General features: G+C 50.7%; 1 pseudogene; it reads left to right on the plus strand.

The window, feature by feature from the left end:
* The first annotated feature begins 15,069 nt into the window (after positions 1-15,069).
* Positions 15,070-20,927, plus strand: LOC136106135 (olfactory receptor 14J1-like; annotated as a pseudogene).
* The last annotated feature ends 742 nt before the right edge of the window (positions 20,928-21,669 follow it).

Consider the following 21,669-nt stretch of genomic DNA (forward strand, 5'->3'; position numbering starts at 1 on the left):
TCTGCAGCAGGGGGTCATGGTAACGGGGGGCAGGGGATAGTCCTGGGGTTCAGCATTGCCATATGGAGCCATGACATCTCACCCTTTCCTAAGACCTCAGCACCCCACGTTTAGTCCAAGACAGACACGGCTCATTTCACAAACCAAACAGCATTTTCAATGATAAAACATCTATGTGTTTATCTGTGTTACTTAGGCAACACTAAGGTGATATAGCACAGGTTTGCATCCTGATGTGGAGCTCACAGCTTTGAAGGAAACCTCAAAGACATAGCAAAATGTCCTAATAATGTGATTTGATTCAGGGAGACTCACCTCATTACCCTGCCCCACAGACTGCATTGCCCACAGCCCCACAGGTCAGAGGAAAGCTGGGACATGTGTTCCCATGGACACACCTGCAGGAAAGGACCCACAAGATGAGGCTGTGACTCTGCAGCTGAAACTGCCATCCCCAGAGAGCCTGACAGCAAGAACAAGATCACAAGAGCAGTGACCCAGAGCAGGGGAGCAAGAAGGACAATGCGGTGAGGGTGGGTGTGAGAGAGGCCAGGGCAGAGGCAGCCGGGCACTCAGACAGCATCACCCTTCCCCAGCTGTGCAGCCACCTCCCAGACACCAACATTGCCGGGCAGCTACTCTCAGCCCCTGTGCTCTGCAGAGGAACTGGAGCTCTGGCTGCACAGGAGCTGCTTCATGCCTTGGAGCCCCCGGCCCTGAGGGCAGAGGCTTTGCTGGGTGGGAAAGGCGGGAAGGAGGCTGCTCACAGGAGGGATCTGCATTGCAGGGGATCACAGGGACTTTTTTCTGTTCTCCCTCCCATAACAATTCCGGGTTCAGTTTCCTCTCATTTCTGATCATTTTCCTGCTGCCTGGAGATTCTCCCCCTGGGAGGTGTTTCCCTGTCCATGTCTCTTCCCTGTCAGTGCTCACAGACCCCATCCCACCCTCTGTGCCCTCCCCCTGGCCCTACAGATCCTGCCTGTTCACAGGGCACTGCCTGGGGGCATCTTCCTGTTTGCAGGCTGGAAAACAGGACAGATCAGACTAAGGCTGACGGGTCCAGCCAAGGTGATGCAGGTGTTGTGCACAGGCAGAGGGGTGGTGAAGGGATGTTATGAGCCTTCTGGCAGATGTGCTGATCACTCAGAGTTGCAGTTCAGGAGTCTCAGTGACTTGTTTAAGCATGAGAGCTCATTTTCATTTTATCCTTTCCTGCACCTCCCACCCCTTGGGATAGGACAGTGAAAAGACAGGCTCAGGAAAGCTCCTTATCTGTCTGGTAATCCTGGCATTGAACTTGTCCTTGAGGCATCCCCTTGGAAAAACGCTGGTGGTGATCTGGAGCTGTGAGCAGCCCTGACCCACACAGCACCCTCTCCAGAGCAGAAGCACCTTTCGTGCCCTTATAGGATTTACTCCTTCATGCGACAGCTTCTCCCCTCAGTGTTGTTGGGATCTCCCTGGGCAGGCTGAGCGCTGACCCTGGCAGGCGGCAGAGTCCCTGCCCCTGGGAGCTCCCTTAGCAGAACCTGCTGTCATGCCCTGTCCCTCTGACAGTGCGGCAGGGAAGCCCTGCTCTGAACCATGTTCTTCTCCTCTACATGAGAAATACTGTGAGAGAGACATGACAGATGCTGTAAATTGTGGGATGTATCATCATTAGGGTCTCCCTCCAGGAAATACAGCTGCATTGTCCTACAGCCAGACACTTACCATGTTAGAACTGTGAAGATTTGTCTCATTGAATCCTCAGCAACCTACCACCCCACATTGCCTTTAATCTCTCTCTGCCTGGCTGCTCTCCCATCAGCATCTCCAGGCAGAGCCCTCAGCCCTGCTGCGCTGTGCAGAGGAGCTGCTCCTGGGCAGAGCTGTCTCTCTGCAGCGCTGCCGCTCCCATGAGCTCCCTCTGTCCCAGGAGCCCAGCCCAGCTCAGCAGCACAGGAGCAGCCCATCATGTCCCTTTCTCTGTCCCCTCTGGGCTCCCTCCACATGTCCCTGGGGCTCCAGAGGCACAACTTCAAAGTTGAAGTAATCAGTGATGTTGATTCTCTCTCCTTTTCAGAAACACGTCTTCCCAGCATTGTATTTTTAAGTTTAAAAAATAAATCGATATGAGATTCATCTTTTCTTTTCCCATCATTAGACAGGACACCAGGAATGTTACAGCAAAGGATCTGATTTCTCCAGGCTGGGGGAGGAATATCTTCAGTTGAAGGAATGTAGGCATTTTATTCTGGTTTTATACTCCTAGGTCCAGAGAGACATTCATCAATCTTTGGCCATCTCATGTCTGTGTTCTATAGCAAAGCCTTTGCACTCATGGCCTCTTGGACACTTGGTACCAGGTTTCTTGTGGCAGGTCAGAGCTGCGCTGGTGCCACAACTCGCGTGGTTCAGCCCAGATGTGAGGCAATGTCCTCAGCCAGGGACCTGACTGGGGAGCTGGAGCTGTCAGTGCTGCAGACAGAGCTGTGACACAGATGGAATGAACTGCCAGGCAGGGTGGCAGAAGTGAGTTCATCTGGTCTGCAAGGACAGCAGCCTCCAAGCACAGAAACAGTCCAGACCAGAACTCAGTCCAGACCTGTAAGGCGATTCAAGGGCCCACAATGAGCTGTTACTACTGCAGGAACAGTTAAAAGAGAAACAAAGACCCTGTGTGGCCATTGATTAATTTAAGAAGGGAGAGAAGTGATATTCTCAGTGTGTCTTGTCCTCCCTCTTCACCACCAAGGTCTCCCAGTTTTCTGTGACTGGAGGCAGAACAACGAGCAGTGGATGGGGATCAAGTCAAGGGTCACTGGAACTAACACAACCCTCTCCAGTCTATGGGACAGCAGGGGCAGCATCCCAGGAGCTGAGACAGCAGGACGATGTCACATTGAGGCCACTCTCCACCATCTTGGAAAGCTCATGGAGACTGGGGGGACTCCCTGACCACTGGCAGCTCTCACACAGTGTGTGCACTTTTCAAAATGGCCAATGGGTGAGTAGGGGAACTAAGGGCTGTGCCCCAGAACATGTTCACTGGGACCCCATTTCTGGGTGTCTGGAAGAGAAGGTGACGGGGTTTACCCAGGGCAGGTTGTGTCTGTCCATCCTCTTTGCTTTCTGTGAGGAAAGGACAGGGTTTGGATGTGGGCAGAGCAGTGGTGGTCTGTTACCTGGAAGTCAGCAAGGCATTCAGCATCATCCCCAACAATATTCTTGTGTCCAAGGTGGGATATTCTGGTCTGTGTCAGTGTGCAAGTAAATGGGTATAAAGCAATCTGGATGGTTGGGCTTAGAAGGACAGTAGATAAAGGGAGAAACTCTCCATTCCTGAGGACAGTCAAGCACTGGAAACTGTTTCCCAGGAGTGCGCACTCACTCTGTCCCAGAAAGTGACCAAGATGTGTTTGCATCAAGCCCTGAGTAATCTGGTCTGACCCTGCTTTGAGCAGGAGGTTGGTCAAGACATTTCCTGTCATCACATTCAGCCTGAATGATGCTGTCCTTTCATCCCCTTCATGTTTTCAGTTTAGACAAAGCTCTCAGGTGCTCCCTGACCACAGGAATAATTCACATGAGGTGCAGGGCTGCTTTACAAGTGCCCTAAACAGCCCTGACCACAACTTTTGCATCGCTTTTCCTTTGCCCCAACCCAGGGTCTTTTTTGCTGTCCTAATTCCCTTGCAGAAAGAACTGCCCATATTGCTAACCCTTTCAGGGCAGGTTGTTCAAGAGGTGTCAGCATCCATGTACAGAGTCTGCACATCAGCCAGACAGCAAAGCCACCATTACAGAAATGGACACGAGGCTCTTGACCAGCTCCTTGAACTCAGATATCAGCATGACATGTCTGCTGAGATTCCCAGGAACACCTGAACTGTAAGTGCAGAGCATATGAGTCCTCGATGGGTGACTTGTCTCCTGACCCACGTGGTGCTTTAGGCTGTGAGGAGAATCAAAACCAGCCATTTGACATGGGTAGTTCCATTTTACAGGTGTCACACAGGGCAGGTGAAGGGAGCTCAGAACTCCAGACTCTGCTGCACAGCTGGGACTGCAGAGACTGGAAATGCAGGTGACAGTGTGTGTCAGTGCACACCACATAAAGATTCTGGCGTCCTTTGTGCCTTTGTACCAAAGCCCAGCCTGCTCAGATTTTGAAAGGATTGCTCCAAAGCCTGGTGACCCAAATCTCTACAACTGTCTCTCCTCAATAGCCTTTTACCCCAGGAAGGGGAAAACTGCCAATGCAGGCACCAAACCAATGCCCAACCTGCCTGGAGATCCAGGGCAGTTGTGCCACACAACAGCAGCCTCTGAGGGAAGCTGGAGGTGATGGAATTGAAATGGTTCCAACCCAAATCATAGAATCATAGAATCATTGAGGCTGGAAAAGACCCTTAAGAACATGGAGTCCAACTGTAAATTAAACAGTGCCAAGATCACCACTAAACCATATCCCTCAGTGCCACATCTCCAATTCTTCTAAATACCTCCAGCAATGGAAGCTCCAGTCCTGAGCTGGCAGGACACCATTGGCTGCAGTTGGCCATAAGATACTGGTCATGACTGTGAGTTCAGCCCTCGCTGGCAGAATGTCTCACACATCACTGAGGAGGGCAGGGGGTTGGGAGATGGGAGCACGTTTCAGTTTCCAGATCCCAGCACAGAGCCCAAACCATCCTGCCTTTGAACTCTGGCATCCCAGTTCCTGAGATGCAAAACTGGTGGCCTTCTGTGGATAATCATGTTAAAAAGCATCAATAATCCTTCAAGTGTTTGTGTAATTTGCCTAGGAATGTCAGTTTTTAAACAAAAAAAACCCGTTTAATATGCTTATATTTAAATATCTGTAAAATAGAACCGTGCATCTGTGGAAGCCCCTCTCGCAATAACAATTAAACAGGTATTGGCACTATAAGGCTTCAAACCTCATCAACAAGCACACATCTAAGTGGTTCAGATGAGGGGTGGTCTGGCAAACGTCACCCTTTGTGTCCCCAGGTGCATGGACACTGCTCATGTGCCTCTGCAGAGAGTGGCAGGAGCTGGATCCCCTTCTCGGGACAGACTCCTTCCAGGAGAGACACAGACACAGGGGGAACTCATCAGGTCTTTACGGCATTTCACTCAGCATCAAGTTTGAGATATTGGGTGCTGTCACGTGACTGCCCTTTCTGCACAGATGATCATACAAAGACAACCATTTAGTAAGACACAGTCATAAAGGAGCTGTTATGGACAAGAAAGCTCACCATGAACTCTGGAGAGAGCGAGGAAGTTTATAACAAGCACCAGGAAGAACCAAGAAGCTCAAGGTCTCTTCTGAAGAGCGGGAGGCCCTGAGCAGCCGTGATTGGCCATGTGTAGGTGTGGGAGAGGGTCAGGGCATGTCAGGGAGAAGCAATGAGATGGCTGATGGCTTCAGTGAACCCTTCCAGCCATGTCTGAGCTCAGAAATGGAAAGCAGTCGATGTCTGCAGGTGGAGGAGAAATGGGAGAAAGATCTTCCTGGGAATATGGAAGGAAGAAAGGCCTCTCTTGGGCTACTCATGTATGGCAGTGACATTTGCATGCTGTGAGCTTGGCTGTGCCTGGGAGATGGGGAATGGCTGCTGCTGGGGTGTTTGTGCTCAGCCATGGCCCATGAGCTGACCCTGCTCTGCTCCTCTCTTACACTGCCCACACTTGGATGGTCCTCAGGAATCATCCATGAGCCTGGTGGATGCATGAAACTCCTGGAGTGATGGGTATGGATCCAAATAGAGGATTCAAGCAAGTTTGGGACTGGGACATTGAGGTGATTGGTGACCATTGCCAGGTGTATGAAAGAAGCTGGATGAGTGGTGAGGAACTCACAGGCATTTCCAACTCCACAGAAAAGCAGAGCCTTGCAGGTAAAGCAACAGCAGTTCACATTAAACCCACACCCAAAATACAAAACACACTGTCCATAGGCAAAGCCTTGAAAAACATTTGAGAAAGATCTACCAGGTCCCAGGGGTCAGGGCTCAGCCATTCTGGTGATGAACAAACATCAGGAGCTGACATGGCATCAGAGCCACCTCCACATGGCCCTCACCACCTGTAGCCAGTGTCTCCAATTCTTTCCTTCACCAGCCTCCAGATCTATTATATCCAAAATCTTATCCCTACATTCAGACCCTCCCAGCAGTCCTAAAGAGCCAAATCTTTACACATTGGTATGTTGGTTACATAATCATTTTATCACCATGCTTGGTTGTTGAGGAAGGGTCCCAGGCTGAGCCTGGGGCTCCCATCCTACAGATGTGTATTTTAGTATTATAAGGAGCGTATAGGGAGCAAAGTTCAGCTAAAGGACACTTGATGTAACAGTCTTAAGCAGATGTTAAAACAAGACTTAACTAATTGTGCAGGCTCCAGAGTGTCTGCGCTGCAAGGACAGTGTTCTTTGCAGGTTCTGATTGGGAAATTCGTTCACGGAAACACATCCCAGTGCTGCTTTCTGATGGTTCCTTATGGGATGCTAGTCCCAACATGATGTCACCTCACCAAACTGTCTGTCACACAGGTCTTCATGGAACCACAAGAAATAGCTGATGGTGTTTTTGCTGACTCAAGTTCATGTCAACTCACGTACATGATATGCATGCTCACATCTCATCTGTACAAGGCAAACATGAACCTCTGATCTACTCATTCAGTGTAATTGCATGGAGGGGCAAAGAACTCTGAGCTGGAGTGAGAGGGCAGTGCTTGAAATGGTGGTTGTGAAGGGTCAGTCGATGGTGATTGACCAGAGGCACCTTCTGAGGGGTGTCCAGTGCACAGGGGCACAGTCCAGACCCTGCTCTGCTGGTCCTGCAGGTCTCTGGCAGGAGGCCTGGCTGTGAGAGGACACTGCTGTGTGCCAGCCCTGCACACACACACTGTTCAGATGTACAATGGAGTTTCATCTGTGGGACACTTTTGTAGGAATAAGCTTGAGAGAAACATTGCAAGAAGATAGAAACCATCATGCACTGCCCAAAGAAGATCACTTTTCCTTGTGGAAGTACTGTTACTGAGGCCAGTTCTGTGACACAAGTGCCCATTGCCTGTCCCTGCCTGTGCTGACAGGAGTGACACAAAGCAGGACGGGGACCAAGCTGCAAGAGCACTCAGGCCTTGCACCAACACAAGGGATGAGAAGGAGAGTGTGGGAGTGGAACCAGAACAGCTCTGGAAGACCAAGCACTGGTGCTCCCTGGCAGTGCTCCCATGCGAGAGCTCTTTTCCCCTCCACCCACCCACAGGAACTATCTCTGCAGCTCTAAAAAGCCCTTGCAGGATAGATATAGTGAAAAACAAGTCACTAAACAGCCCTTTATTCTGCTTAGAGACAAGAAGAGCACTGCTGCTCATTTAAAAAGCCAACAGTTATAAAAGAAAAGCCAACATGGAATTAGAAAGGGAATGACAACATTATCACAATAAGAAAACAACCAACAACACCAGACAATCCAGTTGACAGGTTGGGCCTGTAATTAGCTACATTAAAACTCCTATATAGAAGATGATGGCCAGTTTATTGCTTCAAAAAACTCTAGGAAATGAGTTTCCTAAGGGCATCCTTGAGTTCCTGGTTCCTCATGCTGTAGATGAGGGGATTCACTGCTTCAGGCACCACTGAGTACAGAACAGACACCACCAGATCCAGGGATGGGGAAGAGACGGAGGGGGGCTTCAGGTAGGCAAACATGCCAGTGCTGATAAACAGAGAGACCACGGCCAGGTGAGGGAGGCAGGTGGAAAAGGCTTTGTGCTGTCCCTGCTCAGAGGGGATCCTCAGCACAGCTCTGAAGATCTGCACATAGGACACCACAATGAACAGAAAACACCCCAATATTACTAATATACAAACCGCAAGAAGCCCAATTTCCCTGAGGTAGGAGTGTGAGCAGGAGAGCTTGAGGATCTGGGGGATCTCACAGAAGAACTGGCCCAGGGCATTGCCCTTGCACAGGGGCAGTGAAAATGTATTGGCCGTGTGCATTGAGAAACCCAGTGGCCCAGGCAGCTGCTGCCATGTGGACACAAGCTCTGCTGCCCAGGAGGGTCCCGTAGTGCAGGGGTTTGCAGATGGCAACGTAGCGGTCGTAGGACATGATAGTCAGAAGACAAAATTCTGCTGAAGCTAAAAAGACAAACAGAAAGAGTTGTGTAGCACACCCTGAATAGGAAATGACCCTGGTATCCCACAGAGAGTTGGCCATGGATTTGGGGACAGTGGTGCAGATGGAGCCCAGGTCAAGGAGGGAGAGGTTGAGCAGGAAGAAGTACATGGGGGTGTGGAGGTGCTGGTCCCAGGCTATGGTGATGATGATGAGGCCGTTGCCCAGGAGGGCAGCCAGGTAGATGCCCAGGAAGAGCCAGAAGTGCAAGAGCTGCAGCTCCCGTGTGTCTGTGAATGCCAGGAGGAGGAACTGGGTGACGGAGCTTCTGTTGGACATTTGCTGTCTGTGAACATGGGGACCTGCCATAGGAGAAAAAGACAGTGACAAATTAGGGGAGACTTCTCTGAGCAAAATAAACATGCTGTTTCTCATTAAAACCTCCTCCCTGAAAGAGGGATATGTCAGTTTATTTTGTTTCTACAAAATGAGAAACATGTTTCATCACAACTTAAAATACAGCTTAGGTACCTGGTTTCCATGAATCATCTCTGGGGCAAGACCCCCAGTGTTGGTGTCAGAACAAGAATGGAACCACACTCCCACGCCAGTCCCATACAGCAAGAGCACCAGGGAGAGGTGGAGAAACGGGGAAGGACACTGAAGTGTTCCCGAAAATTAAAGCAATAACAGAAAGGCAGACGGGCATGCTGTGGAACCTTCTCCTTACCCGGCTCTGCTGCTGACACTCACATAATGACACTGTAGAGCAAGTACTTTTAGCACCTTTTTTGTGTACCATGTTCCAGGAACCCTTCACCTGGAGGAGCAGCTGCTGAGGTGGAGATTCGTGACCTGGACCCCATGGCTTTGGGGCAGAAGCTCTGCTGGGGAGGAGAGGAGACCAGGGGTTGCACTGGGAAATGTCTCTGCACTGCAGGGGATGGCACAGGGGGGTCCCAAATCCCACCTCCCCAGCATTTCTGGTCCATCTCCCTCTCCCTGTCCATGTCTGTGCTCCTGCAGCTGTGTCTCTGTCCCTGGGTCTGCTCCCTGTCAGTGTCACAGACCCCGTCCCACCCGCTGTGTGCTCAGCTCTGTCCTGCTCACACCTACTGGCACTGCCCAGGGGCAGCTCTGTGTGTGCAGGGGCTCAGGAGCAGCTCAGACAAGTCCTAACGAGAACTGGGGTCTCAGTGTCTTCTCCAAGGAGAGAAATAAATCCCCATCTCCCACTGCACAGCCAGACAACCAAGAGTGAAAAACTGAAAGCACAGACTCCTTCCCTTGCCGCTGTTGCTGTCTTGATGTTGTTGTTCAGAAGGACTCTCTGCCATGTCTGTGGGGATGGTCTGGAGCTCTGAGCAGCCCTGACTCACACAGCTGCTGCCATGGGATCTCCCCGGGCAGGCTGAGCGCTGACCCAGGCAGGCGGCAGAGTCCCTGCCCCGGCACAGCCCTGGGGTGCAGGGACCCTGCTCTGCAGGACAGCCCTGGGCACCCCTGGATGCAAAACTTGCTTCTCAGATTTTCAAAGCTGCTGAAAGAGATCCCTGCCCTGACAGATCCCACCAGCTGTGGCTGAGCCAGTTTTAGGAGATGCCTCCAGGAGCTACAGATGCATTGCCCTGCACCCAGAGACTTACCATGGCAAGGGCTGCAAAGGTTTCTCCTCCAGTGAGCTCTCAGTCATCCTCCCAGTCCTGACCACCTTTAATCTCTCTCTGCCTTGCTCGTCTCCCTGAGGTCCCCAGGTAGAGCCCTCAGCCCTGCTGCGTGTGCAGAGGAGCTGCTCCTGGGCAGAGCTGTCTCTCTGCAGCGCTGCCGCTTGCCAGGAGCTCCCTCTGTCCCAGGAGCCCAGCCCAGCTCAGCAGCACAGGAGCAGCCCAAGGTGCTTTAATGACCCCTCTGGTGGGTTTGGTGCTGAGTCCATGGACCTCAGACCCTGAGAGCAAGTTGAAGAAGTCAAACCAATATCCAAACGTCAAAGTTTCTTGTGATGTTAATGAATCCCACTGAGGGACACAACTGAGAAACCATCCCCAGGGCCAGATTGGACAGAAAACTTGAAGGAGAACAAAGGGTAAACAAGTGAAAGGTGGCTCTGATGCTGAGTAAACCTGAATGTGTTTCATTAACCAAAAGACCAAGCCCTGACCTCCAGCCCTGGAAAGGCAGATCCTGTCCCTCCCACGTTGCCCAGGGCCCTTCCTGGACAGTGTGATGTGGGGCTGTGCAAGGCCAAGGGCAGGACTATGGTCCCACACCTCCCAGGTTCCTGGCTGGGGACAAGGAGGCCGTGAGGCCCCTGTGCTGGAAGGACAAGGTGTCTCCTCACAGGCATCAGAGTTGGAGACAACAGCCATAGCCAAGGGGAGAAGGAGCTCATGTCTGGTGGGGGCTTTCAGCCTCTTTACATCCCTTGATCACCTCCACCACAGCCTGTCCTGTGCTGTGGCATCCCCTGCACCTCTTTCCCTGCAGGCTGCAGACATCCCCCCTGCTGCCCCACCTTGCTCTTGTCTGAGCATCTTCCTTCCTTTGCTGAGATCTCTGCATCCTCCCCAGCTGTCCCTTGAAGCACAAAGCCTTGGGCTGATGCAGACTCCCTCTGCTGACCTGCTCCACCACAGCACTGCCCTTCCAGTCACATTCCTTGCTGCTCATCTCCAGCCTGGACCTTCCCAGCTGCACTTTGGGCCATTATTTCTTTCTCATGCTCTTTCCCACTAAGCAGAAAACCTCCACAATCTCTGAAACCACCCTTCAAGCACTCTCAGGCTACTCCTGCACTGCTGCAGCCTCCCCAGCGCTGCTGGGCCAAAGCAGCCCAGGTCCCTCAGCATCCCACACCATGTGCACAAGGTGCTGAACCTGCCTTGGCAGAGCCCTGCACTCTCCAGTTCCTCCCTGCTTCTCCAAACTGGGAAGCCGCACACTGGCACACCCCCGTGTGTGTGGGGTCACACCAGTGCTGAACCGAATGGGATGAGAACTCCAGGTGTCTGGGTCCCCACACTCCTCCTCATGCAGCCCCGTGTGCAGCTGCCTTGTTCATGGTGAGCGTGCACCACGGGCTGGTGTGGGGACCTTGGAGTGCCCAGGCCCTTCTCCTCAGGGTCACTGCTCAGCGTGTCAGGTCCTGCTCTGTCCTGATGGATTCGGTTATTGTCCCACCCTGACACAGAACTGGTCAGTTCTCCTTTTAAAACTTAGGAGATTCCTTATGGTGGAACCCCAAATTTCCTAAACGTCTGGACCCTCCCTGGACTGAAGCTCCATTTGTTCAGCTGTTAATATTTGTATGCAGATGGTTTATCCTGATGATTGTGTCTTTCCCAAAATAACGGTGTGAGGAGTTAGAGAACACTACAAATACAACCTCCTAGAGAAATATGGGGTCTTGGGAGTCTGCTACTCATAATGTTATGTTTGGATTCCAAGGGGAATGTGTCCTTTATGTCAGAGAGCAGCAGGAATATGTGGAGCTCTGCCTGTGGACAGACAATGTGAGCTGAGAGCTGAGGAGTCAGCATGAGAGGGCAGAACAACATGGGAAATGTTGTGGTCACTGAACATCAGCTACAGACTCACTGATGAGGAAGAGGAATTAGATGAAGTCTCCTTCAGACAAATGAAAGAAGCCTCATGTTTCCAGGACCCTGTACCCGTGGCAGGTCTGAGATATCCCAGTATCTGCAAGGTACCAGCCATCCAGGAGGGGTTGGAGCTCATTGACAACATCTTCCTGACACGGGTGACTGAGGAGTCAGTGGGGTGAGGTGCCCTGTGGGACTTCACACTTACAAACCACAAAGAGTTGGTCAGAACGGAACAGTCAGGGATGGGAAAGTGGAGCTGAGGCTCCTGGGAGATGATAACAAGGCCAAGAGCAGGATTTCAGGAGAGCAAGCTTTGGCCTGCTGGGGGACCTGCTTGGGTCCTATGGGATATGACCTTGGTGTCTGCAGTGCTTTTCTCTCACATCTCCTCCCTCCTCTCTCCCACCTGCTGTTGTGCAGCGTTTTTTCCCTTTCACAAACACAATATCCCAGAGGTGCTGCCAGCATCACTGAGTGGCTCAGAGGTGGCAAGGCGTGGGTCCATCTTGGAGTCAGCTGAAATGGGTTCTGTCTGATGTCAGTCGAACACCTGTTGTCTTCTCAGAGAGGTGACAACTGTAGCACATCCACACTCACCCCCATTTCCAAGACTTTACCACGTAAATCCATTAGATGTTACAAACTACTTTATCATGAAGAAAAAACGGAAAAGATCTTCTGTCAGTAAGCTTAGAATGTCTCCAGTCAATAAGAAGGTTCCTATGAGGAACTGTAGTTGCCTGATATTCACTGGCCACGCAAAGCTTCAGGTGCCAACAGTTCAAAGGATCTTGGGCCAACGTATTAACATGCCTGCCTGGTGGGCAACAAGGGTGATGCTCACCTGGATCTGGTACTGACAAGGAAGGAAGAGCTGGTGAGGGATGTGAACATCAGTGTCCACCTTGGCTGTCGTGACCAGGAAGTAGTGGGGTCCTGAGCACCAGAGAGGAGGGAGGAAGACCAGCAGACAAAGGCAGGACACAGGAGGTGGAATCAGGGGAAGCTGCAAAGCAGGAATTCAGAAACCTTGGCCATGGATGTGGGGATGATTCCAAAACTGCCCTGGACTAGATACCTAAAGGGGAGGCTGAGGGCAGCAAGATGAGCTGACACTGCTTCCTTACGAAAAAAAAGAATAGACAGGGAGAACATGGGCCTGCTGCTGAATTTCATATGAGTAGAATCAGACAGGACTGAGGTTTTCCATGGCTTCTTTGCCTCCATCTTCACCAGCAAGGTGTCCTGGAACTTTGTTCCTGAAGGCAGGAGTCTGGAGAACACCCATCAGTGGATGGGGTTCATGTCGGGGTGACCTGAGCAAACTCAGACACCATTACAGAACAGGAGATGGGTCACTTGACCAGCTCCCTGAACACAAGTATCACTGTGCACAGCACCTGAAATGCCCAGGTACAACCACCTCTTGGTCCAGAGGAGTGCGACTCCTCTTGAGTTGTCCTGGCCTGTCTCCTGCCTCAACTGGTGCATCAGGTACCGACTTTACAGACATATTGTTTTGTCCTCATCTGTAAATGCTCCAGATCAATGCTCCAGAGGCTTGTAAGAGCATTTTCAATGTTAAGGAGCCCTCTGCTGCCATGATCCTGAACTGCAGCTACTGAAACAATGAACAAACCCCTAATGAAGTGAAAGGCAGAAGCAAACCCCAAGTTTCTGAGGGTGTTTGGGACCCCATGAAGGGTCATCACTGACACAGCTGTGAAGGAAACAACCAGTGCAGGTCCCTGTCCCTGGAGGCTGGTGAAGGAAACACTTGGAGACACTGGTTACAGGTGGTGAGGGCCATGTGGAGGTGGCTCTGATGCCATGTGAGCCCTTGATGCTTGTTCATCATCACAATGGGTGAGCCCTGACCCCTGGGACCTGGTAGATTTTTGTCCAATGTTTTTCAAGGCTTTTCCTGTGGTCAGTGTCAGTGTTTTGTGTTTTGGGGGTGGATTTTTTGTCAAATGCTGTTGCTTTAATTGCAAGGCTCTGGTTTTCTGTGGAGCAGCAAATGCCTGTGAGTTCCTCACAACTCATCCACCTTCTTTCATACACCTGGCGATGGTGACCAATCACCTCAAGGTCCCAGTCCCGAACTTCCTTGAATCCTCTATTTGGATCCATACCCATCACTCCAGGAGGTCCATGCATCCACCAGGTTCATGGAAGATTCCTGAGGACCATCGAAGTGTGGGCAGTGTAAGAGAGGAGCAGAGCAGGGTCAGCTCATGGGCCATGACTGAGCACAGCCACCCCAGCAGCAGCCATTCCCCATCCTCCAGGCAGAGCCATGCCCACAGCATGCAAATGACACTGCCATACATGATTAGCCCAAGAGAGGCCTTTCTTCCTTCCATATTGCCAGGAAAATCTTCCTCCTCCTCCTCCTCCACCTGCAGACATTGACTGCTTTCCATTTCTGGGCTCAGACATGGCTGGAAGGATTCACTGAAGCCATCAGCCATCTCATTGCTTCTCCCTGACATGCCCTGACCCTCTCCCACACCTACACATGGCCAATCACGGCTGCTCAGGGCCTCCCGCTCTTCAGAAGAGGCCTCGAGCTCCTTGGTTTTCCTGGTGCTTATTATAAACTTCCTCGTTTTCTCCAGAGTTCACGGTGAGCTTTCTTGTCCATAACAGCCCCTTTTTGACCATGTCTTACTAAATGGTTGTCTTTGTATGATCATTGGTGCAGAAAGGGCAGTCACAGGACAGCACCCAATGTGTCAAAACTGATGCTGAGTGAAATGCAGTAAAGACCTGATGAGTTCCCCCTGTGTCTGTGTCTCTCCTGGAAGGAGTCTGTCCCGAGAAGGGGATCCAGCTCCTGCCACTCTCTGCAGAGGCACATGGGCAGTGTCCATGCACCTGGGGACACAAAGGTGACGTTTGCCAGACCACCCTTACTCTGAACCACTTAGGTGTGTGCTTGTGGCTGGGGTATGAAGCCTTATAGTTCAAATACCTATTTACTTGTTATTGCCAGAAAGGCTGCCACAGATGCAGAGTGCTATTTTACAGATAGTTAAATATAAGCATGCTAAAAATTTATTATTTATTCTTTAAAAACTGACATTCTTAGACAAATTACACAAACACTTGAAGGATTATTGATGCCTTTTAACATGATTATGCACAGAAAGCCCACCAGCTTTGCATCTCAGGAAATGGGATGCCAGAGTTCAAGGGCAGGGTGGTTTGGGCTCTGTGCTGGGATCTGGAAACTGAAACGTGGTCCCATCTCCCAACCCCCTGCCCTCCTCAGTGAGGGTGTGAGACATTCTGCCAGCTGTGCTACAGCAGAGTATTCTCTTCTCACCGTCATGTCCTACGACCCCTACGTTGCCATCTGCAAACCCCTGCACTACGGGACCCTCCTGGGCAGCAGAGCTTGTGTCCACATGGCAGCAACTGCCTGGGCCACTGGGTTTCTCAATGCTCTGCTGCACACGGCCAGTACATTTTCACTGCCCCTGTGCAAGGGCAATGTCCTGGACCAGTTCTTCTGTGAAATCCCCCAGATCCTCAAGCTCTCCTGCTCACAATCCTACCTCAGGGAACTGGGGCTTATGGTGGTCAGTATCTGTTTAGCATTTGGCTGTTTTGTGTTCTATCATGGTGTCCTATGTGCAGATCTTCAGGGCTGTGCTGGGGATCCCCTCTGAGCAGGGACAGCACAAAGCCTTTTCCACCTGCCTCCCTCACCTGGCTGTGGTCTCTCTGTTTGCCAGCACCTCTTTTTTTGCCTGCCTGAAACCCCCCTCCATCTCCTCCCCATCCTTGGACCTGCTGGTGTCTGTTCTATACTCGCTGATACCTCCAACATTGAACCCCCTCATTTACAGCATGAGGAACACGAAGCTCAAGGATGCCCTGAGGAAACTAATGGCGGGATGCATTTCAAAACTAATAAAGAGTTCATCATCTTCTCTTTAATGGATAACAGTTTTAATGTAACGTATTAGAGGCCCAGACTTGTGTGTGTGTGTGGTGGTGGTGGTTATTCTTTAATAAATCCTTTTATTTTTGTCATCCCCTTTCTAATTCACTGTCTGCTTTTCGTTTTCAACCGGCTAGCTGCATAAATATGAAGCCATCCTCTCTGTGTATTTAAATGAAATAAAGGGCTCTGCAGTGATGTTTTCCTCTGAGCTTCTTCCTCGAAGGCTTTTCTGGAGCTGCAGGGACAATTACTATGTGTGGGAGAAGGGTGAAAAATGTCCAGCATGGCAGCACTGCCAGGGAGCACCAGCACTTGGTCTTCCAGAGCTGTTCTGGTTCCACTCCCCCACTCTCCTTCTCATCCCTTGTGTTGGTGCAAGACCTGAGTGCTCTGGCAGCTTGGTCCCCGTCCTGCTGTGTGTCAGTGCTGTGAGCGCAGGCAGGGACAGCCAATGGGTACTGTTGTGACAGAGCTGGGCTCACAACAGCCTTCCCAGATAGAAAGGTGCTCTCCTCAGGGCAGTGCACAATGTTTTATATCTTCTTGCAAATTTTTTTCTCAAGCATATTCCTACAAAAGTGGCCACAGATGAAAACACCGTTGTACAGCTGAACAGTGTATGTGTGCAGGGCTGGCACTCAGCAGTGTCCTCTCACAGCCAGGCCTCCTGCCAGAGACCTGCAGGACCAGCAGAGCAGGGGCTGTGCTGTGCCCCTATGCACTGGACACCCCACAGAAGTTGCCCCAGGGCATCGTCATGGACTGACCCCTCACAACCACCATATTCAGCACTGGTCTCAAACAACAGTTCATAGAAGTTCTTTGTCCCTCCATGGAGAGACACTAAATGAGTAGGTCAGAAATCCATGCTGCATTGTACAGATGAGACGTGAGCACGCACATCATGTACAAGAGGTGACATGAACCTAAGTGAGCACAAACAACATCAGCTATTCCTGGGGGTTCCATCCAAGGCCTGTGGGACAGTGTCTCAAGGTCACTTAACGTTGGGAGTAACATCCCATGAGAAACCACCCACTGGGCTCTTCTTCCTTGAACTGAGGTCCCCGTGTCCATTCCTCATGACGTGGGACATCTCAGCTCAGTGCAGAGCAGGGTGACACACCACAGGGCTGAGGTGTCTCCCGTCCCTTTGGAGTGGCAACAGGAGCCCAGAGGGACACTGTGACTCCTGCTTGTGTGTGTAAAAGGGACAGACTCTGTCTCTGAGCATCCCTGGGTGCATAAGAATTCCTGAGACTGGCTCTGATGTAACCCTGGCATTTCTGTGTGTGACTCCAGGAACAATCCCCAGTGGCCCAGTGAGATTCATCTCAGCTGCTGGGACAGGCTCATTGCAAGTGCTCCTGTCTGCTACATCACCCTTGTCCATGATTCTGGATTGTGCTTTCAAAAGTGACTGCAGAATCAGAGAAGTTCTTATGACCTTGGGAAAGGACGATGTCAAACCCACCTTCAAGAAGGGCAGGAAGGAAAATCTGAAGAATTACGGGCTGGTCAGCCTACCACCATCCCTGGGAAGGGGATAGTCCGCATCTTCCTGTACCGATCTCTAGGCACCTGAAGGACAAGGAAGGGATTGCTGAACCAAAATGAGTGGAAACCCCAGGGAGTCACAAGAAATGCTCTGAGCCCATTCTAGAGCTTTAGACCCCGGGGAATGAGCTCAGTGACATTGCAGCCCATCCAGTTGCATCTGTGTCCCTCACTGAGCAGCACAACCAGCGTGCAGTCACCCCATGGTTCTGTAGCCAACCTGCTCTGCAGAGCATCAGTGCCAGGTTGGGGTCCTGTGGGGGGCACAGGGAAGGGGCCAGGAGCACCAGAGCAGATCAGAGGAGGGATGGGGGAGATGAGACCGGAGCTGACCTGGGCTGGAAATTGCCCTGGAGAGAAAAATGCTGGTGTTCAGCTGCCCCAAGATAACACCCAGAGTTGAGGGTACAGGGCCAGAAGTCCTTGCTGTCCTGCTGCTTCACCAGGCCTGGGAAGTAGCTGGAGAAGGACTGGTGTCCCCCACTTGCCAGCTCTTAGTGCATCATTCCTCGTGAAGGGTGGCATGGAAAGCAAGTCTGGGACCCTGTGTCAGGACTTGCACTGCAGAAAGTATTCACCGGGAACCCACATGGCCATGGCACCCCATTGCCTCCTTGCACCCCCATGGAGTGTCACACCATTGTCCTGCACTGGGCATCGCACTCCCCACATCCCCAGGAGGAGCCCTGAGCCACACGTGACGGACAGCATCTCCCTTCCTAGGGGCAGGGGCTCAAGGCTTGGCCATTGTCCTTCATCAAACAAACCAAGGGTTTTCTCAGCATCAGAGCTGCTGCACTTTGCCTTTGCCTGATGCAATCACTGCCTCCAATTATCTGCTCTAACGAGTCCCTGGGAGGCTTTGTCAGTAACAACCCTCAGTGGGGCCCATTAATGCTTCAAGGTACTCTGGAGTTTGCTTCTGACTTGGACTTCTTGAGAAGATTCTTCAGTCTGTGCTTGGTATCTGAGGTTCATGGACTCAGCACCAAATATGCGATGGGGCTCATTAAAACACAGAAAGCCCTAGCGAGCCATGTTTCTTTCTCTCATTTTCTTCAAATCTTCCAGACTTGTAGAACTAACTGGGGAGGTTTCAATGGGACACTTGCTGATGAAGATTTCAAAGAAGATCTCATAAAGGAGGGTTTTTTCTTTCAAGGGTGTTTTCTGTCATTTTTCAGTATATAAAGGAAGTGACAGCAGCATTCTACACTGGACATTGATCCAGGGGGTCTCCTGAAGACATCTGGACAGGCAGGAGAACAGTCCCTTGAGGCTGGACACTGTATGGACAACCTCGCTCCTCACCCCCACCCCCAGTCTACCGGTTCCCTCATTGACCACCAGAGACTGCATCACTTTTCCTCACATCAGACTTTTCCACTGAGCTCTGCAGGAGATGCTGCAGCTCCTGTGCACCAGCTCCACCTGCTCTCCTGTGCAAACACTGTACAGTTTAACAAACAGTAAAACACTTTCCTCAGCTGTGTGTGTAAGCTGGATCTGATGAGGTCCACCATCCACAAGGGACATCCACACAGAACTGGTTTAGACAGAGATAGGAAAGGATAGAAATAAACACAATGAACGTGTTGAGTGCCATGTTAATTAGAGCTCTGAAGAACAAGGTAAGTTTGTAACTCCCTGAAGCTCAAACCAGGAACCAGACAGTTGAGAGGAACTGAATGACCAAAAAGCAAGTGGAGGAGAAACCTGAGAGCACTGGGAAGGGCAATCAGGAGAGGTGGAAAATCCTGAATGACGAGGGAGATGAAATAATAGAGTGTTGGTAATATAAGTACAGGGGAAGACCAATATTTCTTCTCCAATCGTTAGTACACTTCTTCCCCATAATTCACTTTTTGGCTTTATTCTTTTAAATTTTAGTAAGTTAAAAAAGAACTACAGAAAAATCTCCGATTAAACAAACAAACCAAACAAAAGGAAAAAAAAAAAAAAAACAAACAAACTCAAAACCAAAGCAAAGAAAACCCCAAACCAATTAAACTATAACAACAACCAAAACCAAACGGCAACAACAACAAAACAAACCACAAACGAAACAACAACGCAAAAGTGCACCTTTCCAGGCAGACATCAGTCATCAGCTGTCTCACCATAAACAGCCAGTGCCATTTTAGAGGCCCCAGTGCACTTGAGGTGCTGGTCTGGGATTGGCATCTATCGCACAGGACCTGGGAAACCAGAGCACCTTGCAATGCAGGTGGAGCCTGGGCAGGGGTTCCCAGAGCATCCACACTGGCTCCAGGTGTTTGTGTCCCTGGGGCTGAAGACATTTGTGTCCTAAATCCATGCCCAGTTCTAGGAAACTCTTTCCTATTCAAACAAATAAACCCCGCAAAAGGAAAAAAAAAAAAAAAAAAGAAAGAAAAACAAATAAAAGTGTGTTGACACCTTCCTCTGCTTTGGATCTTTGTCTTCAGTTCTTCTTATTTTAATTTTCATTGACAATAACTGACATCTGATGGGCCTGCAGGCATGAAGCCAAGATCATTTTGTGTCCTGCATAGCGCCCCATGCCATCTAAACCTTCCCTGCCCAAGACTCCTCACACTTTGCCCAGAGCGAGTCACACTGAGGTGTTGGCTGGGTCACTGGCTGAGATGTTGGTTTAGATGGTCACCTACAGCACAGGTGGATCCTGCCCCATCATCGTCTGCTCTGCTCCAGTTAGAAACAGAGCCCAACATCACAATGGGATCATAAGAGAACTGAGGTTGAAGGGACCTCAGGAGTCTGCAGTCCAACCTGTCACCAACTGGGTCATACCAAGGTGTTCAAGCCTTGATTCAATCCGAGTTTCAGCAGAACTAGAGAAGTGATCATCCCTTTGTACTCAGCACTGGTGAGGCTGCACCCCGAATCCTGGGGTCAGTTTTAGACCCCTCATGACAAGGAAGACATTGAGTTGTTGGAAAGAGTTCAGGGGAGGGTGACAAAGCTGGTGAAGGGTCTGGAGCTCCAGTCTTATGAGGAGCGGTTGAGGGAGCTGGGGCTGTTCAGCCTGGAGAAAAGGAGGCTGAGGGGAGACTTTGTCACTGTCTACAACTGCCTGAAAGGAGGTTTTATCATGGTGGGTGTTGTTCTCTTCTCCTAAGTAGCAAGTGATAAGACAAGAGGAAATGGCCTCAAGTTGCACATGGAGAGGTTTAGATTGGATATTAGGAATAAATTATTCAGGGAAAGGGTTTTGTAGCAATGGAACAGACTGCCCAGTGAGATTGTGGAGTCACCATCCCTGAAGGTGTTTAAAGGACATACAGATGAGGCTCTTAGGGACGTGGTTTAGTGCCAGATTTAGGCTATGGATGGATTCAATGATCTTGAGTGTCTCTTCCAACCATAATTATTCTATGATTCTATGATAAGTCATTTTTGATATTTTCCATCTCAGAGGAAGCACATCCCAGTGCGGCATTTAGATGGTTTCTTGGGGAAGTTACTCTCAACATGAAGTGACCTCAAAACACCGCCCCACAGGCCTCCATGTCCTCCACAGCGATAGCTGAGGCATTTGTGCTCATTTGGGCCCATTTGCCCCCACAAACACTGTGTACATGCTCCCATCTGCTTGCTGTGCACACTCAGACTTCTGACCTAGTCATTCAGAGTCCTTCCAAGGAGGGAGAGATAAACAACCTCTCTCAGATATGGTGAGAGGACAATAATCAAAATGGTGGTTGCAATGGGCTGATCTGTGACGAATGCCTTGGGACAGCAGCCACAGCGCATCCAGGAACATGGGCACAGACCAGATCCTGCTCTCCTGATCTTTCATGTCTCTCCCAGCAGGCCTGGCCATGTGAAATCACTGCTGTGTGCCCCACAGAATCACAGCCTTGTTTGGGTTGAAGAGACCTCTGGAGATCATCCAGTCCAACTCACCTGCTAAAGTAGGTTCTCCCAGAGAAGATCGCACAGGATCATGTCCAGGTGGGTTTGAATGTCTCCAGAGAAGGAGACTCCACACCTGCTCTGGGCAGCCTGTTTCGGGGCCCTGTCACCCTCCAAGTAAAGAAGTTTATCCTCATATACAGATGGAACCTCCTGTTCTTCAGCCTCTACCCATTGCCCCTCATCCTATCATTGGGCACCACTGAAAGGAGTCTGGTCCATCCTCTTGACACCCACCCTTGAGATATTTATAAACATTGATAAGATCCCCTCTCAACCTCTCTTCTCCAGCTGAACAAACCCCCTCTCTCAGGCTCTCCTCATCAGAAAGATGCTCCAGACCCCTTGTCATCTTGGTAGTTCACCACTGCACTTTCTCCAGTAATTCCTTGTCTTTCTTCAACTGGGGAGCCCAGAACTGGACCTAGTACATCCAGATGCGGCCTCACCAGGGCAGAGTAGAGGGGGAGGATTCACCTCCCTTGACCTGCTGGTCACATTCTTT

Source organism: Patagioenas fasciata, unplaced genomic scaffold (assembly GCF_037038585.1).
Source record: "Patagioenas fasciata isolate bPatFas1 unplaced genomic scaffold, bPatFas1.hap1 Unplaced_113, whole genome shotgun sequence".
Taxonomy (NCBI): Eukaryota; Metazoa; Chordata; class Aves; order Columbiformes; family Columbidae; genus Patagioenas; species Patagioenas fasciata.